The sequence below is a fragment of the Pelobates fuscus genome, chromosome 5 (genome assembly GCF_036172605.1).
Source record: "Pelobates fuscus isolate aPelFus1 chromosome 5, aPelFus1.pri, whole genome shotgun sequence".
Taxonomy (NCBI): domain Eukaryota; kingdom Metazoa; phylum Chordata; class Amphibia; order Anura; family Pelobatidae; genus Pelobates; species Pelobates fuscus.
In genome coordinates this window covers 7,520,241-7,547,919 of record NC_086321.1, presented here as the reverse complement: position 1 = coordinate 7,547,919, position 27,679 = coordinate 7,520,241, and the positions used below count along the sequence as shown (strand labels likewise).

General features: G+C 45.3%; 1 protein-coding gene across 2 annotated transcripts in view; it reads left to right on the top strand.

The window, feature by feature from the left end:
- The window catches only part of CNTFR (ciliary neurotrophic factor receptor), a 572,999-nt gene that overhangs the window by 106,177 nt on the left and 439,143 nt on the right, over nucleotides 1-27,679 (top strand). For both annotated transcript variants that reach the window (XM_063453544.1, XM_063453545.1), the window contains exon 2: nucleotides 10,660-10,720. The gene's annotated coding sequence lies outside the window, so the exon portion shown is untranslated. The remainder of the gene's footprint in view (nucleotides 1-10,659; nucleotides 10,721-27,679) is intronic.

The following is a 27,679-nucleotide window of genomic DNA, read 5'->3' as shown; positions in this document are numbered from 1 at the left end:
TTTTCTGCTAAGAACAGTTGGTGTCTGTGTTTTTTTTAGAACTGGCTTGATAATAACTGGGGCCGTGTCCGACATTCGGATAATGTCTGTGGCCGGCCAACTTGATAATGTGTGATTTACATGTATACACTATCAGGATGAATTCTGTCAAAGCTGAACGGCAGCGATAGGCTGAGGGCACTATGCCAGCTCACCCACTGTCTGGGGCAGATAAACCAATTCTGAATTATCAGATTGTTACTATTATATTCACTTTTCAACAGTAACAAATTAACAAATACATGCTTGTGAATCTGAAACAAAAGTGTCCACACTACAGTATATAACGATTTCCTGGAACTGGGCACATCCATCTTAGCTCCCTGTCAATCATTGTTATAAGCTCCTCCCATTACACCTCTCAGTCAGCATAGAGCGAGCCACCTCCATCTTAGCTCCCTGTCAATCATTGTTATAAGCTCCTCCCATTACACCTCTCAGTCAGCATAGAGCGAGCCACCTCCATCTTAGCTCCCTGTCAATCATTGTTATAAGCTCCTCCCATTACACCTCTCAGTCAGCATAGAGCGAGCATAGAGATGGGAGGAGCAATGAAACATTTTGTCTTGTTCCTCCAGCTCTCGTTGTGCCTTGCTGTGCCAGGACCCAGTTGGATCGTAATTTCCTTTATATCTTTATTATAAATTTTAAAAAAGACCTCACAAGAAAAAAGGCTAGTGCAAATTAAAAGTGATTTTCACTTATAACTCCAGACACTATAACCACTTTAATGAGATGAGTGCCTACACTGTCTCTTTAAAAGATGAGATCGGGAAGCTCATTCCACTAGTAACCTCCCAAGTGTTATTTTGCCTATAAAAACCCGTAAGGTTTAATGTATGTTCTGTAGGGGGCTCCCCTTCAAAATGGTGGTATGGACGAACCGAATATCCACCAGCTGCCACCATTATATTCTTAAAGAGACCCCATTACTAGAAAAATAATCTTCACTTTCTGAGTGTGCGCACCTTCTTACTGCCGGATTTTCGGCCTGAAGGAAATTAGATTTTTGGCATGTTTTTATTTCTTTTATTGGACCAATATGTCCATTTTCATTGATGTTGTACATGAACTATCAGGCTTACAATATTCCCAAACATGACTTCTTAAGAAAGGATCTCATATTGATCCAATAATATGCTTTACAACTTGCCAAAAATCCCGTCCAATTTAACTGCACTACATTTAGCCCTTTGTTCTGGAGATATGGGAAGGGTTGTCAGACAGAACTGTACTGGCTGCTTTCTCTAGGGCTGGAATGAAAATAGCTGTGAAAATCCTGTTATTCTCTTATTAAAAATCTGAAAATGACCAATATCTCTGCCATCGGGGTTATGAGCTCTAAGTTTATATCAACTCAGTCTTGGGAAGTATAGTTTGCTTGATGCAGAGAGGGACGACTGGAGACCAAAATGGGGGTTAAAGTGCTCATGCATTATTTAACGTTAGTGTGCAGGACACCAGGATTAAGTCAGAATATGGAGGTACCTTCCACCATCATCCAGGCAATGTCCTAATTCTACTTAGATTGGGCAAAAATAAAAGCAAAAAAATTGATATGTTTCTGTATGGTCGCTTTCCATCTCTCACGTCCAATGGAAACGTAGGTACAAACTTTATGCCTCCTTTCATTGTATAGAATGGAACTCCATGAAACTGGTCACATGTCACCGTCCCTGAACATGTGGTCTGCTCGTCCTTGTAGGCCTTATTGATTTATTTTATCATGTTGGTTAGTATCAAACTGGAAATGACGCCAGTATTGTAAACTCGTACTGTGCTGTCGTGTTCTTTGAAATGTTTCTCGAGTGAAGAACGTTTATAGAAAATCAGGAGAGAATTGAAAGCAGTGATTTTTCCTTTCACTTGTGAATCAGATAAAGAGTGTATAGATAAACATAGTGTCCTGACGGGGCTTTCCACCAATATGTGAAATGATAGAGTCCCCGGATATCTCATGCAGAATGTCCTACGTTCCCGAAGCAATGCTCTCCCATCACCCCCTCACTACTCAATCTCCACTGCTTTCAGTTTAACAAGTCGCTGTAGGAGGGACTATGTGTGTTTTATCAGAGACATGTTCTCGCTTTCTGTCACCAGAAAAAAGTAACAATCTTCGGGCGAATCGAGAGTCCATAATCAGCCATAACTTGTGAAGTTGAAGGTCCGCTTATTGTAGGAGTCTCCAGTCTTTACTCTGGTCTCAGTGAAGGTCAGAGACAGGACGAGGGGACATGCTGGATGAATTTGCAGAGGAGATGCATGGGGGAGCTGCTTTGTTGGGGGCACTGAAGGCCAATGTAAGATCTTTGAACTTTAGCCTGACAGCCACAGGAAACCCTTTGTTTCATGTTATATGACATGCTCGTTACGGGTGCAGTAAAAACAGCTGCCGCTGAGCTGATCCCAACATCTCCTCTCCGATTTCTATTATTTTTGTACATCAGAGGAAGTGAAGAAATTAATGGCAGCTTCTGACTCCTAACTCCCATGACCCTCAGCCAGCCTCTGATACCCGGTGGACCTGGCTGTAAGGGTTCTAGAGCCTGTGCCCTTTTACAAACAACCTAAAGTGGTGTTTAAAGCCTATCACAGGCCAAATGCTGCATCAAGATGTGAAACCGCAGGGGGCTCAAGTTACCCTTTTATTCCAGATGGAACCTTAACCCGTTCTCTGGCAGATTTGTTAAAATAGGGTAAAATGTCACCTTCAAACTAGCCAATAAAACATTCCCTTTATAAACAGTGAAATAAATAAAGCCCAAAACACAGTATTAATCTATTAAACATCAAATGAATTAGACAGAACATCTTTACACATAAAATGGCATTTTATAGAAAATCGCCCGGAGCAAGAGTGAATGTGCACACACAGTGTCTAACACAGAACAAACGCAGTTTAACACTGAACGCAATACACAGTGTCTAACATTGAATGCACACAGTGTCTAACACAGAACAAACACAGTTTAACACTGAACGCAATGCACACAGTGTCTAACATTGAATGCACACAGTGTCTAACACAGAACAAACACAGTTTAACACTGAACGCAATACACACAGTGTCTAACATGGAATGCACACAGTGTCTAACACAGAACAAACGCAGTATAACACTGAACACAATGCACACAGTGTCTAACATGGAATGCACACAGTGTCTAACACAGAACAAACGCAGTAGAACACTGAACGCAATGCACACAGTGTCTAACGTGGAATGCACACAATATCTAACACAGAACAAACGCAGTATAACACTGAACGCAATGCGCACAGTGTCTAACATGGAATGCACACAGTGTCTAACATGTAACGCACACAGTATAACACTGAAAGCAATGCACACAGTGTCAAACATGGAACGCACAAAGTAAAACACTAAACGCACACAGTGTGTAACACAGAACGCGGACAGTGTCTAACACGGAACGCACACAGTATAACACGAAACGCAGACAGTGTCTAACACGGAACGCACACAATATAACACTACACGCACACAGTGTGTAACATGGAACGCACACAGTGTGTAACACAGAACGCAGACAGTGTCTAACACGGAACGCACACAGTGTGTAACATGGAACGCACGCAGTGTGCAGGGTTCAGAACAGAATGTCTCAAGATATTCTGTATTCACAGGAACAGCATTGGAGAGATAGGGTCACACACAGTTATTAATGATTATTAAAGTGTAATCCTTTCTGAGCTGGCCTGCCCCCTCCCAGAGTCTCAAATAAATAATTTATAAAACTCACCTGGTTTCCAGCACCAAGGCCAGGTTCCCTTGAAGCCCAATATTCCTCAGCTGACATCAGGGAGGATAGGCTTAGGGTAAGCCAGAGGGCGGCACGGAGGAGGGGCATGCTGCCGTCAGATGCCAATTTTATACAACCCTAACAATCACAGAACAGACCAGTCCATGCAGCCAATCACAGATCAGACTAGTTCCTGCCCTTATTATTATCATTATTATTATTGCCATTTATATAGCGCCAACAGATTCCGTAGCGCTTTACAATATTATGAGAGGGGGGATTTAACTATAAATAGGACAATTACAAGAAAACTTACAGGAACGATAGGTTGAAGAGGACCCTGCTCAAATGAGCTTACAGTGTGTATGATGAGCTTACAGTCTATACGATGAGCTTACAGTGTGTACGATGAGCTTACAGTCTATACGATGAGCTTACAGTCTGTATGATGAGCTTACAGTCTGTATGATGAGCTTACAGTCTATAGGGTGAGCTTACAGTCTGTATGATGAGCTTACAGTCTATAGGAGGTGGGGTATAAAACACATTAGGACAGGAAATAGCAATCAAACAAGGTGGGAGTGAAGCAGAGCTGGAGGAGAGAGTAGAGTGCTGCCCTTTAGGAGAGAGCAAGAGACAGGTATGTGAGGTAGAGGGTACTCTGGGAGGCCATAAGCTTTCCTAAAGAGATGGGTTTTAAGGCACTTCTTAAACGATTGAAGACTAGGGGAGAGTCTGATGGGGCCCTCAGTCCAGTCAAACCTAACACCATCCAGTCCCAGCGCAGAGCCAGAGCCAGTTCTGCATTATGGGCTTTATGGGCTAGGATTGCCACCTATCTGGATAAATAATTATACATGACATCACAGGGCACAACACTACTGAAATGGTCTTGATTTAATACTAATGGATAAGCTGTTCAAATGATTTAATATTTTCAAATAAACCATTTTTTAATGTTTAAATCTTTTCTAGATATATGTAAATATGTAAAAAATAAAACAATATTACAAAATAAAAATACTATTCATAATAATAAATTATTTTAATTGTTTACCCAACAAATAATTAAAGGAACACTAAAACGTTATTAAATTAATACAAACGTATCCCCAGCGCTATTATTATTATTGATACATTTTTAGTGCCTGTCCCATTCTCTATAAGACCATCTAATTACAATGGATGAGTTTTGCTATTTAGACGAAGCGCCACTAGGGGCCATCACAGTGATAGCCACTAGAGGCATTTAAAATATGCGATGGGAACGTTTCATGTGGAACTGCAATTCTTCCAGTTACAGAGACATGGCACCCAGACCATTGGAACAAAGAGGTTTGAGTGCCTTCCGAGTCCTTTTAAATGTAGGCTGCAGCATGTGTTTGTGTATGTGGTCTATATAAGTGTGTGTATAGTAGTGGATGTACTTTGAGTGTATTTGTATAGCAGTGTGTGCGCACTGTGTCCACTGTGTGTTATTGTGTGTGCACTGTGTCTGTGTGTGTCACTGAGTGTATACTGTGTCCACTGTGTGTTATTGTGTGTGTACTGTGTCTGTGTGTGCCATTGAGTGTATACTGTGTCTACTGTGTGTTATTGTTTGTGTACTGTGTCTGTGTGTGTCATTGAGTGTATACTGTGTCCACTGTGTGTTATTGTGTGTATACTGTGTCTGTGTGTGTGTAATTGAGTGTATACTGTGCCCACTGTGTGTTATTTTGTGTGTACTGTGTCTGTGTGTGTCATTGAGTGTATACTGTGTTTACTGTGTGTATACTGTGTCTGTGTGTGTCATTGAGTGTATACTGTGTCTACTGTGTGTTATTGTGTGTATACTGTGTCTGTGTGTGTCATTGAGTGTATACTGTGTCTACTGTATGTTATTGTTTGTAAACAGTTTTGGCCTATACTGCCAGTCACAGCGTCTACCCTGCCACTTAAAGCTTAGATTGATTTATCCTCTAGTCACAGCGTCTACCCTGCCTGTCACAGCTCAGATTGGTCTATACTGCCAGTCACAGCGTTTACCCTGCCAGTCACAGCCAAGTTTGGTCTAGCCTGCATCTCAGATTGGTCTACCCTGACCGTCACAGCATCTACTCTCACAGTCACAGCGTCTACCCTGCCAGTCACAGCTTAGATTGGTCTATACTGCCAGTCACATCTCAGATTGGTCTACCCTGACCGTCACAGCGTCTACACTGCCAGTCACAGCGTCTACACTGCCAGTCACAGCGTCTACCCTCACAGTCACAGCGTCTACCCTGCCAGTCACAGCTTAGATTGGTCTATACTGCCAGTCACAGCGTTTACCCTGCCAGTCACAGCCAAGTTTGGTCTAGCCTGCATCTCAGATTGGTCTACCCTGACCGTCACAGCATCTACTCTCACAGTCACAGCGTCTACCCTGCCAGTCACAGCTTAGATTGGTCTATACTGCCAGTCACATCTCAGATTGGTCTACCCTGACCGTCACAGCATCTACTCTCACAGTCACAGCGTCTACACTGCCAGTCACAGCGTCTACACTGCCAGTCACAGCGTCTACCCTCACAGTCACAGCGTCTACCCTGCCAGTCACAGCTTAGATTGGTCTATACTGCCAGTCACAGCGTTTACCCTGCCAGTCACAGCCAAGTTTGGTCTAGCCTGCATCTCAGATTGGTCTACCCTGACCGTCACAGCATCTACTCTCACAGTCACAGCGTCTACCCTGCCAGTCACAGCTTAGATTGGTCTATACTGCCAGTCACATCTCAGATTGGTCTACCCTGACCGTCACAGCATCTACTCTCACAGTCACAGCGTCTACACTGCCAGTCACAGCGTCTACACTGCCAGTCACAGCGTCTACCCTCACAGTCACAGCGTCTACCCTGCCAGTCACAGCTTAGATTGGTCTATACTGCCAGTCACATCTCAGATTGGTCTACCCTGACCGTCACAGCATCTACTCTCACAGTCACAGCGTCTACACTGCCAGTCACAGCGTCTACACTGCCAGTCACAGCGTCTACCCTCACAGTCACAGCGTCTACCCTCACAGTCACAGCGTCTACACTGCCAGTCACAGCGTCTACACTGCCAGTCACAGCGTCTACCCTCACAGTCACAGCGTCTACACTGCCAGTCACAGCGTCTACCCTCACAGTCACAGCATCTACCCTCACAGTCACAGCGTCTACCCTCACAGTCACAGCATCTACCCTGCCAGTCACAGCTTCGATTGGTCTATACTGTTAGTCGCAGCATCTACCCTGCCAGTCACAGCCTCTACCCTGCCAGTCACAGCCTCTACCCTGCCAGTCACAGCCTCTACCCTGCCAGTCACAGCCTCTACCCTGCCAGCCACAGCCTCTACCCTGCCAGCCACAGCCTCTACCCTGCCAGTCACAGCATCTACCCTGCCAGTCACAGCGTCTACCCTCACAGTCACAGCGTCTACCCTGCCAGTCACAGCATCTACCCTGCCAGTCACAGCGTCTACCCTGCCAGTCACAGCCTCTACCCTCAGTCACAGCATCTACCCTGCCAGTCACAGCGTCTACCCTCACAGTCACAGCCTCTACCCTGCCAGTCACAGCGTCTACCCTGCCAGTCACACCGTCTACCATGCCAGTCACAGCGTCTACCATGCCAGTCACAGCGTCTACCTCACAGTCACAGCGTCTACCCTCATAGTCACAGCGTCTACCCTCATAGTCACAGTGTCTACCCTGCCAGTCACAGCATCTACCCTGCCAGTCACAGCGTCTACCCTGCCAGTCACAGCGTCTACCCTCACAGTCACAGCATCTACCCTGCCAGTCACAGCATCTACCCTCACAGTCACAGCGTCTACCCTGCCATCTCAGACTGGTCTATTCAACCTGAAGTAGAGCAACTTCTTATGGTGGGAGGAAGTTGTCCACCTATCAGTTTATCTTAACTGTCCAAATAAATTGTAGCGGCCAAGCCCTGCAGTTAATAAATGTGCAATTAGTGCGTAAAGGAAAGCTTTGGTTTATGCAGTTATTCTGACCCCCTATTGCACAGCGTGAAACAATTTAACCTAAGTGAAATATTTATATATTCTTTTACACGTTACTATTAAATTAATTTGTTACCTGAGGGAGATTTGGATCTTTCGAAGGAAACCAATTACCGAGATAAGGAGTTTACATTAGTTATTTGCAAGCACTCTTTTAACTGTAATTATTGAATTTCTACAAAAACAACAGCATCTTATCTTTGCCGAATTGGCAACGAGACAACTTTCTCAGGAAGATTTTTATAGTTAAGGAAATATTGTTCCAATGTTTCTGCAGCGTGCCGCGATCGTGCCAGAAATAGGATTTCAGAAATCATTTTTCATCTGCTCAATTTTGATGTTAATGGCTTGTCTGAATTTAATTGCTAAACATGCTGACAAATATATTTAATATGCATTAACAATCAGTGTCAGCTTTATCCTGGGGATGATTGAACTGCTAACGCAGTCTTTTCCAGCCGAGCAGGCGTAACGCAGTATGTATCATAAGTATCATTGTATGTAATAGGAGTATCATAGTATGTAATAGGAGTATCGCAGTATGTAATAGGAGTATCGCAGTATGTAATAGGAGTATCGCAGTATGTAATAGGAGTATCACAGTGTGTAATAGGAGTATCGCAGTATGTAATAGGAGTATCGCAGTATGTAATAGGAGTATCGCAGTGTGTAATAGGAGTATCGCAGTATGTAATAGGAATATCGCAGTATGTAATAGGAGTATCGCAGTATGTAATAGGAGTATCGCAGTATGTAATAGGAGTATCGCAGTATGTAATAGGAGTATCGCAGTATGTAATAGGAGTATCGCAGTATGTAATAGGAGTATCGCAGTATGTATCATAAGTATCACAGTATGTAATAGGAGTATCGCAGTATGTAATAGGAGTATCACAGTGTGTAATAGGAGTATCGCAGTGTGTAATAGGAGTATCGCAGTGTGTAATAGGAGTATCGCAGTATGTAATAGGAGTATCATAGTATGTAATAGGAGTATCAGCAGTATTCCCCTGTGTTCTGCGCAGTATTCCCCTGTGTTCTGCGCAGTATTCTCCGTGTTCCGAGCAGTATTCTCCCTGTGTTCCGAGCAGTATTCTCCCTGTGTTCCGAGCAGTATTCTCCCTGTGTTCCGAGCAGTATTCCGCTGTGCTCCTAAAAGTATTCCTGTGTTCTTAGCAGGTTTCCCCTGTGTTCCGAGCAGTATTCCCCCTGTGTTCCGAGCAGTATTCCCCCTGTGTTCCGAGCAGTATTCCCCCTGTGTTCCGAGCAGTATTCCCCCTGTGTTCCGAGCAGTATTCCCCCTGTGTTCCGAGCAGTTTTCCTCTGTGTTCTGAGCAGTATTCCCCTGTGTTCTGAGCAGTATTCTCCTGTGTTCCGAGCAGTATTCCCCCGTGTTCCGAGCAGTATTCCCCCGTGTTCCGAGCAGTATTCTCCTGTGTTCCGAGCAGTATTCTCCTGTGTTCCGAGCAGTATTCTCCTGTGTTCCGAGCAGTATTCCCCCGTGTTCCGAGCAGTATTCCCCTGTGTTCCGAGCAGTATTCCCCTGTGTTCCGAGCAGTATTCCCCCGTGTTCCGAGCAGTATTCCCCCGTGTTCCGAGCAGTATTACCCCTGTGTTCCAAGCAGTATTCCCCTGTGCTCCGAACAGTATTCCTGTGTTCTTAGCAGTTTTCCCCTGTGTTCTTAGCAGTTTTCCCCTGTGTTCCAAGCAGTTTTCCTGTGTTCTGAGCAGTATTCCCCTGTGTTCTGAGCAGTATTGTCCTCTGTTTAAGTATTGTGCCCCTGTGTTCTAAGCAGTATTCCCCTGTGCTCCGAACAGTATTCCTGTGTTCTAAGCAGTATTTCCCCTGTGTTCTAAGCAGTATTTCCCCTGTGTTCTAAGCAGTATTTCCCCTGTGTTCCGAGCAGTATTTCCCCGTGTTCTGAGCAGTATTTCCCCGTGTTCTGAGCAGTATTTCCCCGTGTTCTGAGCAGTATTCCCCTGTGTTCTGAGCAGTATTGTCCTCTGTTTAAGTATTGTGCCCCTGTGTTCTGAGCAGCATAGAGCTTTTTTATGAGCAATATGTCTCTTCATCACTTCTCTGCCATCTCTCTGTCTCATTTGCATCTTTATTCTCTGCGTGTCATGTACTGATGCTCCGCACCCTTCAGTAACAGACTGCCCCGCAATGTCTCTCACCACCTTTTCCAAACTTGTTTATCCATGGATCCTCAGCATCTCTTTATAGAAACCCAATTACTCTCTCAAGCTCTTCCTCCAATCTTGTTTTGTTGTTTCTTTGTTGCCCCCCCTTCTTTTATTCCCTACATGGCCCATTCCTCGCAGTCCCCCTATATCTCCTTTTTCTCTTCATTTCAATCTTCAATTCTCCCCCGCCCCCACCCCAGATTTTAGAAGTCTAGCATTGTAGAGCCATGTGTCTCCCGCCATCTTTATCGCATGGCACCATGTGATTGAACTATCCAGGAAGGAGAAATAGTACAGATACCACCCATTCACAGTGCCCAACGCTTGTGCCAGGAGGATAGAAGCTTGTGTTTATATGCTGCGGGGCCCCTGCTGCTACCAGCGCTGGTTTTACTACTCTGTCAGTATTGTTGGATCTCATCATGTGGATCCCATCATTTTGGGCCAGGTGACGAGGGGAAGCCCTGTTTAGGAACATGCCTTATGTTATTGTTCACGTTTTACCTTGTGCTGTCCTTTAATCCTATCTGTATCCTGAGAAATTGAGAAATTATTTTAAATGTCAGCTAATTACAAATAAAATGTTTCCTACTTTCTTGTATATATTACTAATCACTTTTATTTTCTATCTCATTCTAGGACTCTAAAGCGTCTAGAACAGGGAAGTGAGACTTGTCCCCAGGGGGCTGCATCATTAAAGGTACAGTGTAATAATGTGTAACTTTCATTCCTGGCCTGACTGTGCTCTGCATACATGAATCAATCAGTAGAAAGCCCCCAGAAACCTTTACAGCACGTGACAAGGCATTACACGTGGGCGCTGTAGAGTAAGTGTCAGGTAGAACATTTATTACAGCTATTAATAATTATATACAATGCACCTTTTTCCAGCGCCGCGTGTGTCTGGTCGCAGCCGGCCACGCCCACGCTTCGCCCCCTTGGCTGAGATAATAAAACTTGATGATCTCAGCCAAACATTGGGAGGCCATTGTGTATGTGCCAATAAGCCACCTAAGTGGGGGTTTTAACACGATAGGGTCAGGAATATACGTTTGTGTTTCGGATCTTCTAGTGCTCCTTTAAACATTCGCATCTGCAGTCAATCCGAATCCTTCAAATCAAAGCCAGCGACATGTTAGCAGTCGCTAACCGCAGGCAACTGTTTGTTATTTCATTGTTTATTAATTCTCCATATAGGTTGTACGCGTTGCACGTTGTTACTCAATGTCCTGAATGCATTGTCGCTGTGTACAAAAAGAAACAGCATGGGATTAAATAATAAATATTTATAGGTCTGGGCCTTTGTGGATATCATTTTTTCATCAACTTTTTCCCAATAATGAAATATTCATTATTTACACCCTGTGAGGGCTTGCATGCTTATGGTTGACGCAACAAATCTTTCCTTTCATACTTCGTTCTGATTAGCTTACAAACACACGCATGCACGCGCATACACACACATACACTAAAATCTGCTTTTGACACAATGACCTTGGATTTGGGGTTGAAAATTCTTCATAATTCATTAATGAATAACTCCTGGAATAGCCCACTGCGTTCACTATATGAACCCAGAAATATTTACTGTCTGTGTGCTCTTAGTGTACAGAGAGGGAGACAGCATGCTCCCTATACAGCACAATAGTTTGTATTGATTGCTGTCACCTCATTTTCTCTTACTTTTAATTAATATTTCCATCCCAATACACTCTGTTCTGCTGAAGCTGCTTCTAACAGTCGCTTCTTGCTGAACTGATGCTGGATATGAATTGCAGAGGATTTCAATATACATTGATATAGATGGTGTGCATGTCTCCATCTATCATCTCCACTTTGGCTGAACACTTTCAGAGGCAAATGATGTCTGAGCAAAGTCAATAACTAATTTAGCAAATGAGTGAATGGTTCAGTGCAAAATATCTGAATATATTTAATGGCTTTTAATTATCCAAATGGGCCAGATCTCTCCAAGAATCACTACAATACGTTTCTCTCTCCAAGTATCCCTTTAGATCTGCACATCGCCAACCATTTCTGCAGCCGGTTTGTGAATTATTCTGGGAACATACAAGGTGTGTGCACTGAAACATGTACCAGATGTGTGCTAGAAAGTGGTTGTGGTGTTTTAATCCAAGCTGTATAACGAGTGTCCCTGCCATATTGATTCAAGTACAGCAGGAAAACAGAGCAGCAGATTTCCCCAGCACGGACTAAACACCATGTTAATATAACTGCAGTATAATGTCAGGGTACGGACTACACACCATGTTAATATAACTGCAGTATAATGTCAGGGTACGGACTATACACCATGTTAATATAACTGCAGTATAATGTCAGGGTACGGACTACACACCATGTTAATATAACTGCAGTATAATGTCAGGGTACGGACTACACACCATGTTAATATAACTGCAGTATAATGTCAGGGTACGGACTACACACCATGTTAATATAACTGCAGTATAATGTCCGGGTACGGACTACACACCATGTTAATATAACTGCAGTATAATGTCAGGGTACGGACTACACACCATGTTAATATAACTGCAGTCTAATGTCAGGGTACGGACTACACACCATGTTAATATAACTGCAGTATAATGTCAGGGTACGGACTGCACACCATGTTAATATAACTGCAGTATAATGTCAGGGTACGGACTACACACCATGTTAATATAACTGCAGTATAATGTCAGGGTACGGACTACACACCATGTTAATATAACTGCAGTATAATGTCAGGGTACGGACTACACACCATGTTAATATAACTGCAGTATAATGTCTGGGTACGGACTACACACCATGTTAATATAACTGCAGTATAATGTCAGGGTACGGACTACACACCATGTTAATATAACTGCAGTATAATGTCAGGGTACGGACTACACACCATGTTAATATAACTGCAGTATAATGTCCGGGTACGGACTACACACCATGTTAATATAACTGCAGTATAATGTCCGGGTACGGACTACACACCATGTTAATATAACTGCAGTATAATGTCAGGGTACGGACTACACACCATGTTAATCTATGCATAGTGCGATGTCAGGGTCGGGGTAAAGTGATTAATCTGGCATTATATTTCATGGGGTGGAAGGTGGGAGTAGGGTAATATGCTTGGTATTATAGACAGGGGTGGGGTAAATCTATACCATATTTGAGGTATGGAATGGCTCTCCCAAAAATCTGCCTTTGTATCATCTGATACATGCGTTCGTTCTGGGAATAACTCTCTAACATTGATATATACACCTTTCTCCAGTTTGTGACGAGCTATCCTTTCTATTAAAGAATAGCCTATTTCTGTCCAGAGGGCTTTCCTTGTCAGATATCTCGTTACTTTGTGTGATTGGGGTCCTTGGTGTCTTGTGGAAACCGAAGTCAAACTTATCAGAACGGCTGTGGCTGTAAACGGCAGCATTTCCAAACTTGGCCGTTCGTTCTAATGACTCTGCACAGCTCGCTGCATTTATCCTGAGTGGAAATCTATGGAGCATTTGATGTGGGTGTAGGGATGGCCGCTGTCGATACTGCTGTCATGTGCCAGGTTACAGCTGATTGATAGAACCTGCCAGCTGGACAGTCGGTAGAGCATTATTTTCTGATGGTTCTGCAGCCTAGGATGGGTGAAAGCCGCAGGTCTAAAGGCTTTAATGATTTTGTTAAAGCAGAGGAAGTCGAGCCTGTAATTTAACATAAAGGCAGGCGATCGCCCCTGCAGCATTTTGGCTGCAAGCTGGATGGCACAGGGTCATGACGTGCGGGGTCAGACTCTGGCCAGACTACGTGGAGTCTGCCCAATTTATTTTCTTACTGTATTCCCTGGTCTTAATGCCCTTGAGTAGCATTTATGTGTTCTTAACCTCCTCCCCAATAACATCTCTCACATTCTTATTGTGAAGGGCCAAACAGCCCTTATTATTGTCATAATGGACCCAGGTATTGGGGATGTCACTGAAAACGGGGCACTGTTAGAGATCAAGTGATTTATTGTTTTATTAACACATTTTCCCTTTTATTACCTCGTATCACTAATCAGGGTTTCCCACATAATAAGAGACTCCTTCCTCCTTCTATAGGGAATCAGAGGGGTGATTTCATTCGTAATTCACATTCCCGGCTTCAACATTCGGGGTATTTGGTTGCATGATTTCTGGGCCCAGTTCTATAGAGAAATCACGGCTAATAGGAACATAGAATAGGTCAAATTCTGGGATTAGTTCGGAGAAATGCCTTCTCCCAGGATCTGTCAGATCTATATACCCCAGGTGGCTGCCACTGAAGGTCTTCTTCTGTTTAGTGTGTGATTAGGAACAACCTAGAACACAGATTGCGGGAACATTCAGGGGATTTAGGAGACAAAAATAATTAAACACAAGAGAAGTTACCAAGTAGCCAAGTTTCCTCGTGATCAGGAATCAGCACAAGATGAGTGCAGGACCGGATCTCCCATTAGGCAAAGTAGGTTTTAAGGTGATACACCCAGCGCATCTCTACCATTCATGTATCTGTATATAGCACACTCTAACGGCCCCCATTCATGTATCTGTATATAGCACACTCTAACGGCTCCCATTCATGTATCTGTATATAGCACACTCTAACGGCTCCCATTCATGTATCTGTATATAGCACACTCTAACGGCTCCCATTCATGTATCTGTATATAGCACACTCTAACGGCTGCCATTGATGTATCTGTATATAGCACACTCTAACGGCTCCCATTCATGTATCTGTATATAGCACACTCTAACGGCCCCCATTCATGTGTCTGTATATAGCACGCTCTAACGGCTCCCATTCATGTATCTGTATATAGCACACTCTAACGGCTCCCATTCATGTATCTGTATATAGCACACTCTAACGGCTCCCATTCATGTATCTGTATATAGCACACTCTAACGGCTCCCATTCATGTATCTGTATATAGCACACTCTAACGGATCCCATTCATGTATCTGTATATAGCACACTCTAACGGCTCCCATTCATGTATCTGTATATAGCACACTCTAACGGCTCCCATTCATGTATCTGTATATAGCACGCTCTAACGGCTCCCATTCATGTATCTGTATATAGCACACTCTAACGGCCCCCATTCATGTATCTGTATATAGCACACTCTAACGGCTGCCATTCATGTATCTGTATATAGCACACTCTAACGGCTCCCATTCATGTATCTGTATATAGCACACTCTAACGGCTGCCATTCATGTATCTGTATATAGCACACTCTAACGGCCCCCATTCATGTATCTGTATATAGCACACTCTAACGGCTGCCATTCATGTATCTGTATATAGCACACTCTAACGGCTCCCATTCATGTATCTGTATATAGCACACTCTAACGGCTCCCATTCATGTATCTGTATATAGCACACTCTAACGGCTCCCATTCATGTATCTGTATATAGCACACTCTAATGGCTCCCATTCATGTATCTGTATATAGCACACTCTAACGGCTCCCAATCATGTATCTGTATATAGCACACTCTAACGGCTCCCATTCATGTATCTGTATACAGCACACTCTAACGGCTCCCATTCATGTATCTGTATATAGCACACTCTAACGGCTCCCATTCATGTATCTGTATATAGCACACTGTAACGGCTCCCATTCATGTATCTGTATATAGCACACTCTAACGGCTCCCATTCATGTATCTGTATATAGCACACTCTAACGGCTCCCATTCATGTATCTGTATATAGCACACTCTAACGGCTCCCATTCATGTATCTGTATATAGCACACTCTAACGGCTGCCATTCATGTATCTGTATATAGCACACTCTAACGGCTGCCATTCATGTATCTGTATATAGCACACTCTAACGGCTCCCATTCATGTATCTGTATATAGCACACTCTAATGGTTCCCATTCATGTATCTGTATATAGCACACTCTCTAACGGCTCCCATTCATGTATCTGTATATAGCACACTCTAACGGCCCCCATTCATGTATCTGTATATAGCACACTCTAACGGCTCCCGTTCTGTTAGATGGAACTAAGTATCTGTATACTGTGTAGCACATTCTAAGGGCTCCAATTCATTAACCCCCCAGACAGGAGTGGTGTCATTTTGTTGGCGTGGCTTGACACCATTATCAATCAGTCCCAGTGTGTGGCGGATAGCCCCCCTGTATTTATTGTGTAACCCACATCACCAGTAGCGTAGTTCGAGAAATGTGGATGGTAATTTGCATATTGCAGAATTAGAATTGGTGCCTGGCGTGTCTCTAAATGACATTAATCCCATTACTCTAACAATGTATTCAGAACGCTGTTTATCTCCTAATATTTACCAGCATGCACCTGTTCCTTCCTAATTATGCGTCATTGGAAATGGTGCCTGCAGTCTAACTGGTGCAAGACTCGAGAAGCTGGAGATTTGGAATATATAGGATGTACAGGCCCTATATTAGAACCAAATCCAATCTTCTTATCATTTAGCTCAGTTTCTCACTCTTTGTTTAGTGAATAGATTTCTATGTTCTATCTTTCTGTTATTTTTTTACACCAGCTTTTTCGTGATACTTCTGCTAACAGATGGAATGATTAGCACTGTCTATTTATAGGAAAGAATTCATGCAAATCATGCAGAATTAGCCTAGTCTGTAGCATTGAAGGAGTTAATAAAACAGCATGTTAAGGAAGAAATCTGTTATTATAAATGGACCTTAAAGTATAAGCAAATTACAGGTTGAGAAGCCAGCAGACCTGGCGCAGAACTGACGGCGTGCGATTTATCATCCGTCTAATTGCCGGCACATTAAAAAATTTCCGAACAGGAAGGGATGTTAGAAGCTTGCGCTAATAGCCATGTGATTTGGCTAGAAGGGAAAATGAAAAAAATAAAATAAAAAATCACTTGTGTGATTCGTCCATCCGCCAGGCAGCAGGACGAGTCTGGCATCAGATTCCGTCCCATATCCATTACGCGCTGAGCTAATGGAAGAGAGGACGGGGAGAATGAGACTGATACATGGGCAGAGAGCGCACTTACAGACGTTTAACACTTACACCACCGCTGGCAGTGATCTCATCCGCAGACGGAGATGGTAAAGCTAGCAATGCCCACCGCTGGCAGTGATCTCATCCGCAGGCAGAGATGGTAAAGCTAGCAATGCCCAGCGCTGGCAGTGATCTCATCCGCAGACGGAGATGGTAAAGCTAGCAATGCCCACCGCTGGCAGTGATCTCATCCGCAGACGGAGATGGTAAAGCTAGCAATGCCCACCGCTGGCAGTGATCTCATCCGCAGACGGAGATGGTAAAGCTAGCAATGCCCAGCGCTGGCAGTGATCTCATCCGCAGACGGAGATGGTAAAGCTAGCAATGCCCACTGCTGGCAGTGATCTCATCCGCAGACGGAGATGGTAAAGCTAGCAATGCCCAGCGCTGGCAGTGATCTCATCCGCAGACTGAGATGGTAAAGCTACCAATGCCCAGCGCTGGCAGTGATCTCATCCGCAGGCAGAGATGGTAAAGCTAGCAATGCCCACCGCTGGCAGTGATCTCATCCGCAGGCAGAGATGGTAAAGCTAGCAATGCCCACCGCTGGCAGTGATCTCATCCGCAGACGGAGATGGTAAAGCTAGCAATGCCCAGCGCTGGCAGTGATCTCATCCGCAGACGGAGATGGTAAAGCTAGCAATGCCAGCGCTGGCAGTGATCTCATCCGCAGACGGAGATGGTAAAGCTAGCAATGCCCACCGCTGGCAGTGATCTCATCCGCAGACGGAGATGGTAAAGCTAGCAATGCCCACCGCTGGCAGTGATCTCATCCGCAGACGGAGATGGTAAAGCTAGCAATGCCCAGCGCTGGCAGTGATCTCATCCGCAGACGGAGATGGTAAAGCTAGCAATGCCAGCGCTGGCAGTGATCTGATCCGCAGACAGAGATGGTAAAACTAGCAATGCCAGCGCTGGCAGTGATCTGATCCGCAGACGGAGATGGTAAAGCTAGCAATGCCCACCGCTGGCAGTGATCTGATCCGCAGACGGAGATGGTAAAGCTAGCAATGCCCACCGCTGGCAGTGATCTCATCCGCAGACGGAGATGGTAAAGCTAGCAATGCCCACCGCTGGCAGTGATCTCATCCGCAGACGGAGATGGTAAAGCTAGCAATGCCCACTGCTGGCAGTGATCTCACCCGCAGACGGAGATGGTAAAACTAGCAATGCTCAGCGCTGGCAGTGATCTCATCCGCAGACGGAGATGGTAAAACTAGCAATGCCCAGCGCTGGCAGTGATCTCATCCACAGACGGAGATGGTAAAACTAGCAATGCCCAGCGATGGCAGTGATCTCATCCACAGACGGAGATGGTAAAGCTAGCAATGCCCAGCGCTGGCAGTGATCTTATCCGCAGACTGAGATGGTAAAGCTAGCAATGCCCAGCGCTGGCAGTGATCTCATCCGCAGACGGAGATGGTAAAGCTAGCAATGCCCACCACTGGCAGTGATCTCATCCGCAGACGGAGATGATAAAGCTAGCAATGCCCAGCGCTGGCAGTGATCTCATCCGCAGACAGAGATGGTAAAGCTAGCAATGCCCACTGCTGGCAGTGATCTCATCGGCAGACGGAGATGGTAAAGCTAGCAATGCCCAGCGCTGGCAGTGATCTCATCCGCAGACGGAGATGGTAAAGCTAGCAATGCCCAGCGCTAGCAGCGATCTCATCCGCAGACGGAGATGGTAAAGCTAGCCATGCCCAGCGCTGGCAGTGATCTCATCCGCAGACGGAGATGGTAAAGCTAGCAATGCCCAGCGCTGGCAGCGATCTCATCCGCAGATGGAGATGGTAAAGCTAGCAATGCCCAGCGCTGGCAGTGATCTCATCCGCAGACGGAGTTGGTAAAGCTAGCAATGCCAGCGCTGGCAGTGATCTCATCCGCAGACGGAGATGGTAAAGCTAGCAATGCCAGCGCTGGCAGTGATCTCATCCGCAGACGGAGATGGTAAAGCTAGCAATGCCCAGCGCTGGCAGTGATCTCATCCGCAGACGGAGATGGTAAAGCTAGCAATGCCCAGCGCTGGCAGTGATCTCATCCGCAGACGGAGATGGTAAAGCTAGCAATGCCCAGCGCTGGCAGTGATCTCATCGACAGACGGAGATGGTAAAGCTAGCAATGCCCAGCGCTGGCAGTGATCTCATCCGCAGACGGAGATGGTAAAGCTAGCAATGCCCAGCGCTGGCAGTGATCTCATCCGCAGACGGAGATGGTAAAGCTAGCCATGCCCAGCGCTGGCAGTGATCTCATCCGCAGACGGAGATGGTAAAGCTAGCAATGCCCAGCGCTGGCAGCGATCTCATCCGCAGACGGAGATGGTAAAGCTAGCAATGCCCACCGCTGGCAGTGATCTCATCTGCAGACGGAGTTGGTAAAGCTAGCAATGCCCAGCGCTGGCAGTGATCTGATCCGCAGACGGAGATGGTAAAGCTAGCAATGCCAGCGCTGGCAGTGATCTCATCCGCAGACGGAGATGGTAAAGCTAGCAATGCCAGCGCTGGCAGTGATCTCATCCGCAGACGGAGATGGTAAAGCTAGCAATGCCCAGCGCTGGCAGTGATCTCATCGGCAGACGGAGATGGTAAAGCTAGCAATGCCCAGCGCTGGCAGTGATCTCATCCGCAGACGGAGATGGTAAAGCTAGCAATGCCCAGCGCTGGCAGTGATCTCACCGGCAGACGGAGATGGTAAAGCTAGCAATACCCAGCGCTGGCAGTGATCTCATCTGCAGACGGAGATGGTAAAGCTAGCAATGCCCAGCGCTGGCAGTGATCTGATCCGCAGACGGAGATGGTAAAGCTAGCAATGCCCAGCGCTGACAGTGATCTCATCCGCAGACGGAGATGGTAAAGCTAGCAATGCCCAGCGCTGGCAGTGATCTCATCGGCAGACGGAGATGGTAAAGTTAGCAATGCCCAGCGCTGGCAGTGATCTCATCCGCAGACGGAGATGGTAAAGCTAGCAATGCCCACCGCTGGCAGTGATCTCATCCGCAGACGGAGATGGTAAAGCTAGCAATGCCCAGCGCTGGCAGTGATCTCATCGGCAGACGGAGATGGTAAAGCTAGCAATGCCCAGCGCTGGCAGTGATCTGATCCGCAGACGGAGATGGTAAAGCTAGCAATGCCCAGCGCTGACAGTGATCTCATCCGCAGACGGAGATGGTAAAGCTAGCAATGCCCAGCGCTGGCAGTGATCTCATCGGCAGACGGAGATGGTAAAGCTAGCAATGCCCAGCGCTGGCAGTGATCTCATCCGCAGACGGAGATGGTAAAGCTAGCAATGCCAACTCTGGCAGTGATCTCATCCGCAGACGGAGATGGTAAAGCTAGCAATGCCCAGCGCTGGCAGTGATCTCATCTGCAGACGGAGATGGTAAAGCTAGCAATGCCAGCGCTGGCAGTGATCTGATCCGCAGACAGAGATGGTAAAGCTAGCAATGCCCAGCGCTGGGGATAATGAATGATTGGGTCTCTGGCTGGTCGCGTGCAGCTGAGTATTTTACTGGTAGTTTTTCTACCCAAAATGAGGATAATTCTGGGTGTTCAACCAGCGAATAAGCCAATTCTCTAACTTGTCGAATCCCACCTGTTTTGTAATATCCCTTCTCCAATCTCCACCTATGTGCTGAGCTTAGTGAATAAATCCGTACACATGAACGCAATATGGCAAACTGCGCGTGTGGCGTTCTGTGACAGTTTACAGAAAGTGGTTTCTCATACAGCCGATTTAATAATCTATTATTAAGAATTTTATTATTTTCCTGCTGTAAATCTGCAGAGTTTTTCAGGATTCTTATTGCTGGCCGTGTTAATTAGAAATGTTAATCATGCCGGCAACCCCATACGCTTTCTCTCTTACAGACATAGGTCTTATGGGAACAGCCCCGAGATTGCATCCAGCGCTGCAGTGTAGGAGAGCTCAGACACTCCCCCCCCCCCCCCCCGAGTTTATCCCTATAATAGGAGAGCTCAGACCCCCCCCCCCCCAGTTTAACCCTATAATAGGAGAGCTCAGCCCCCCCCCCCAAGTTTAACCCTATATTAGGAGAGCTCAGACCCCCCCCCGAGTTTAACCCTATATTAGGAGAGCTCAGCCCCCCCCCCCGAGTTTAACCCTATATTAGGAGAGCTCAGCCCCCCCCCCAAGTTTAACCCTATATTAGGAGAGCACAGACTCCCCCCCCCCCCCAGTTTAACCCTATAATAGGAGAGCTCAGACCCCCCCCCCGAGTTTAACCCTATATTAGGAGAGCTCAGACCCCCCCCCCCGAGTTTAACTCTATATTAGGAGAGCTCAGCCCCCCCCAAGTTTAACCCTATATTAGGAGAGCTCAGACCCCCCCCCGAGTTTAACCCTATAATAGGAGAGCTCAGACCCCCCCCCCAGTTTAACCCAATATTAGGAGAGCTCAGACCCCCCCCCCCCGAGTTTAACCCTATATTAGGAGAGCTCAGACCCCCCCCGAGTTTAACCCTATATTACGAGAGCTCAGACCCCCCCGAGTTTAACCCTATATTAGGAGAGCACAGACTCCCCCCCCCCTAGTTTAACCCTATATTAGGAGAGCTCAGACCCCCCCCCAGTGTTTAACCCTATAATAGGAGAGCTCAGACCCCCCCCCCCCCGCACAGACTCCCCCCCCCCTAGTTTAACCCTATATTAGGAGAGCTCAGACCCTCCCCCCCCCGAGTTTAACTCTATATTAGGAGAGCTCAGACCCCCCCCCCGAGTTTAACCCTATAATAGGAGAGCTCAGACCCCCCCCCCAGTTTAACCCAATATTAGGAGAGCTCAGACCCCCCCCCCCGAGTTTAACCCTATATTAGGAGAGCTCAGACCCCCCCCGTGTTTAACCCTATAATAGGAGAGCTCAGACCCCCCCCCCGAGTTTAACCCTATATTAGGAGAGCTCAGACCCCCCCCCCCGAGTTTAACCCTATATTAGGAGAGCTCAGACCCCCCCCCGAGTTTAACCCTATATTAGGAGAGCTCAGCCCCCCCCCCCCCGAGTTTAACCCTATATTAGGAGAGCTCAGACCCCCCCCCCCGAGTTTAACCCTATAATAGGAGAGCTCAGACCCCCTCCCCCCCCCCGAGTTTAACCCTATATTAGGAGAGCTCAGACTCCCCCTCCCCCCTGAGTTTAACCCTATATTAGGAAAGCTCAGACCCCCCCCCCCAAGTTTAACCCTATATTAGTAGAGCTCAGTTCCCACCCCGAGTTTAACCCTATAGTAGGAAAGCTCAGACCTCCCCCCCCCCGAGTTTAACCCTATATTAGGAAAGCTCAGACCTCCCCCCCCCCGAGTTTAACCCTATATTAGGAGAGCTCAGACTCCCCCTCCCCCCTGAGTTTAACCCTATATTAGGAAAGCTCAGACCCCCCCCCCCCAAGTTTAACCCTATATTAGTAGACCTCAGTTCCCACCCCGAGTTTAACCCTATAGTAGGAAAGCTCAGACCTCCCCCCCCCCCGAGTTTAACCCTATATTAGGAAAGCTCAGACCTCCCCCCCCCCCCCGTGTTTAACCCTATAAAAGAAGTCCCTGATCGGCGTGGCCGCACATGAGCAGCGCTTACCTGGATCGCGGCAGTGTGCCGCCCGATCCTCCAAGAAGATGGGTCCCAGCTGGCACAGCATTCTAAGGGACGCCGGTCGCTGCAGTCCGGTTCTTACTGTTAAAGGGTACACTGCCCACATTAAAGATGAAAAGCCATGTACTAACCAATCACGGTACTGAGAGGCCTGTAATGCCGAGGGTTCCACTTTTTGGTTGTCAGAGAGCGTGTTCTTGGTATATTTTTCTGGTTATTGACTTTGGCTGTTGTTTTTGACTTTCCCTTCTTGGCTAGCTATTCGTATTGTCTCATTCTTATTTCCCCGACCGTGGCTTGTTCTTTGACCATTCTCTTTTACGTTGGGTCCGGCCATTGTAAGGTCCGGTATACGTTGGTTGTGTTAAAATAGTTCTGCGTGTTGGGTCACACAGTAATCACGGTGACAAAACCAGCCTTTTATATCAAATTCCGGGTTACAATTTCTCACTTCTTTTCTGGGGAGTTGGGTCTCTAAGAAGTCCCAGTGTAAGTTCAGCCTGGGGGTAAATAACAGGTTTTGGGTCAGCCAGAGGGTTGGGGTTTAACCCCTATTCTATTTGGTATCAGTGCGGGAACTGATTAGAATATTAAACTGTCCCATGATTTGGAAAATACCAGATGTCTTACCGTCTCTGCATATTAAGTGTGCAGCGCCCTGACTGTCATTTCTTGTATTCCTGCTCTGCGAGTGTGCTAAATCTGTTATTCCCATATTTAATAACTTTTCCCAATATAGAAGTATTTTGTGTGGTGTTGTTTGAAGCGCTTGACACGGACAGATACTCTCTTCTTCCCCTTGACTTAGATTTTGATCAATTATTCATCGCAGTCTTTGACACTAGCATTGCTCTTAGTGGGATAATTTCCTGCCTTGTGCAGTTTTGAGGCTGGCGTGTAATAACGACGCATTCTAACCATATGTTTTACTAATACAGCCTGTATTATATTATACTGAACATGCAGGATGTGTCTTTAGGGAAGACAAAGCTCACATTTGTGAGTTATTGGATACGCTGGGTTTTTGGAATTTTTTTTTTTCAGAAAATAGTTAACTGAATATTAAAAATGTAACAGCCAAACCGCCGACCCATTTCAGGATCAACGTCTGCGTCCACAATGCAGCTTGAAAAAGGTGTTTCTGTCGCGTTTATGATGACAGAGGGTTTCTAATTCTTTTTAGACATTTAGAAAAGCCATGCGTAAATTCCATTTATTACGTATGTAGTATGAATTATGTAATAACAGCCTTAAACTCTAGAATCACTCGCTGGATACTGTCCCAATTCCGGCAGTGCATTCACGGTTTTGGGTCCGGGTGCCGCCCTCCCTGTTTTTTTCTCTTCAGCACCACATCTGTATTGCAGGAACACCTTCCCGATCCCGTTTTCATCCCATTTTTGCCTGTACGCGCATGTCACAGTGCTCTGTGTGTGGGCACTAAATGTGCCAGACTTGTCCGAGCTCCCTATCAACCTGTTTATACAAATTGAATCCTAGCCGCACCCCATCCCTGCCCAGTTCCCAGTCCTGGCCCTGTGTTGTATCTGTATTTGATTTGGTTAAATATCTTTGTTATTGTCTGCCGTGGCTGATAACAAAGCTGCTCAGAACCCATCGGGTCAGATATTTAGATGCTGAGGTCCAGGTGTTGGCGCTGTAAAGAATGAAGACAATTTGGCAATAATGGTTCTAGTGTTTGTTTAATATTGTGCTAAACCACCAGTATTAATGAAGACATAAGGGTCACACTCTTGCATTAGATCTGGGGATTAATTCTCTCCATCCTGAGATTAGATTAGGTTAGACTGGGATGGAGGACCAGAAAGGACGGGGTACGGCAGCCGGGATCACACATTGGTTACATTGTTGTATTCAAGTCCTGCTGGAAACCTCTTACATTAGGATGTTTACTACCTAGCGGTGCTTTGGGGTGGGGTGGGGGTAATGTTGGGAACTAAACACACATGTTTATTTTATAATCCAGGTACAAGTGTCAATTGGCTGCTAAATCCCATTGCCCCCAAGCACGTATATACCCTGTCTATATAAAACAATAGTGTTAGTTTATATCAGAGCTCTGTGCCAGCACCCAGTCCCTATACGTGTCTCATTGTATTATGGATCAGAATGTCAGACGGCTTACCTTACAGTACTCGCTGATTGATGTCTGAGGTCTTTCAAAGGTTTAAGTTGAAGTAGTGAATTGTGTTAGAAAGGAGATGGATTTAAACCTAGAAAGCTAATCAATATTCTGAGTGGGCCTGAGCTGGACTTCAGAATAGAAAGGTCATACGATAAAGTAACCTTTATTTATCTCAGTAATAACTTCATTTGCATCTGCTTTTGGGTTAAAAAAACCCCCAAACAACGTAAACATAAAATAACATATAGGTCTGCTTCTAAAAGCCCAAATAGCTGAGGAATTCCTTAGTAAATCCAAACAAGTCATAAATAAATAAATAAACAAACAACAACAAAAAGATAGGCCAGATGGCTGGCTGGGCTGCCAGCGGGCACAGCATTAAAAGAAAAATAAATCAGTCAGCAATAATAAAATGGAGCGGAAGTCCCCAGGACCTCATAATCATTGAATGGAACTAGGGCCAGCTCCCTTCTCTTCTACTACCGCGAGTATAGGAGGTGAGGGGTTAACACAACTGTCAGCCGGACAGCAGATGGACAGCTAGAAGCTGACCGGCTTCAATATTAACCCAGTCCCTGTCGTACAAGGGATGCTGGAAAAGGGGAGCCGTTGAGTACCCCCTATTTAAGAGCAGTCTTCGGGACTAATTAAACAATCCTCGTCCCCCGCACAGAATGAGAAGGAGATGATACACAGAATGATAATCAACAAATATGTTCTTACAAATACCTTACAAACTGCTGAACTTTTCTGAAACAAATCGAATTTGTACAAACAAGATATAAGCAGTCTCTGAATGCTCTCAATTAACGTAAAGCATCTTTTTATATTTCAGAGGCACATTAAATCGTCAGCCTTAGGATAGCGGTACGCATTCATTTTATTCGAGATATTCCAGGCACACATTACACGTCTCGATTCAGTGCAGCTAGCACATCCGTGGGACCCGCACGCACCATGCAAAGCTGGGGGCGCTGTGTTCAACAAGATTTATAGTCCATTCGAAAACATATGTGTGCTTGCATGTGGAATAACCTAGTGCAATTCACATACATCATTGCAAAACACATTACGTAGCAGGAAAGGCATATTTAAATGCTGAACTGATTAAGGTCGATGGCTGCTCTGCCGTCCTGGTTAGAAAGGGTTATTTCTTTAAGAGCAGTGGGAGATGTATAATCTCTGGCTAGTCTTGTGACAGTCGCGTCCCTCGGTGCGTCCATTTAGCATTTCTCTTTATTTTGTGCCGCGGCAGATCTTTTCCAAACGTCTTGTGCTTCTGGCAGTATTTCCATTTTCCAGGCTGGTGCGATGGCAGCCAGGACATGAAAATCTGTTTTGAATTGGTTTGTTTGAAGCAGGGCCTAGCTGTGGTAGCAAAGTCTCTCTATTTGTTTGACTTGTTCTTGGTAGTGTCATAACCTGTTACTGTCACTTTGGCTTCTCGCAGTGAAACAGTCTCAGGGAAATCGAACAAATACACAACAATGCTGGGAGCGACGTGCGCAGAACTGGAGTTAGAATGCACATCTTGGCTAATAGTGCGCTCACTGTGATACTTTGTGTTCATTACTGTTTCTACTTCTCTATTTGTTTTCTAACAAACATTTGAATTAAATAGTGAAAAATATAAGGGACCCCCACCAGATGATGCTGAGCTATGACTCCTATAACTCTTTGTTAACAGCAGGCAGTCATAATATATATATGTCAGACGCCAAGAACATTTTTGGGACACAAATCTGTATCACTTGCTTTATGTTGCGAGCGGCTAAAGGTCGTCAGAATGAGTTGATATATTGAGAATGGGTCACCCACATCTTAATTCCACCAAACATTTTGTTTTCTGACCCGTCACACGTCACACACAATAAATAACAGATAAAGTGATTTCAATATAACAAATGTCCACCAATGACAATACTTATCATTCGTGTTACTCTGTGTCATTTGTTAAAGGTTAGTTTTTCCATATTTTTGCCAGGTCGTATTTTGAGTTGAAGTTAATAGCTGAATGAAAGCGTTCTCTCCACTTACTAAGCAACACGTTTCACAATGCAGGACGACAATCTAAGGTGATCTAAAGGAAGGCAAGCAGGATGTGTGAAACAGTCAAGAAATGAGGAGACATAGATGTATAGAATAGGGATCAATTCAGGACCAGGCATGCGTTATTATGAGGCCGCCTAAAAACATTCCACCAAATCTGGGGCCTTGCGATGCCAATTGGAAGAGGACGACACAACCTGTCATAACAAAGAACGAAATGACTCCATAGGATCCTTATGAAGTCGTTTAGTCTGAATAAACGCAGAAAAATACAAAAATGTATTCCCAACATAATTATTACCTTAACCCAGTGGTTATAATGAGAAGGGGGCAATACACAGCAATAACAGTCAGTGGGAATAAACTCTTAATAATTGGAACTGGAGAGAAACAAATGCTGTCATAGAAAACATTGGGATTGTTAAAGGCTGTTGTGAGAAGAACGGGTAGAACGGGGTCACCTTGTTCTCAATAGGTAGCTAGGTATCGGGACTTTAGTATTAATAAAACATGTATTCTCCACGCTAGCATTATTATAATAATGTTAAAACATATGTACATAATTACCGTGAAAAAATAAAGCAATTCATTCAATTAAACGTCAACCCCACGCGTAATTTAGAGTAACAGTGGGCAGATTCAAATATTAAACCTGGATTTACATACAATGCAGAAATCTACTTATTGTGATAAATTACAAACACCAAAAAAAAACCTCATACAGATGGAATTATTATTATTACGGTGTATATAATAATGCCAACAACATCCATAGCACTGTCCAATATGT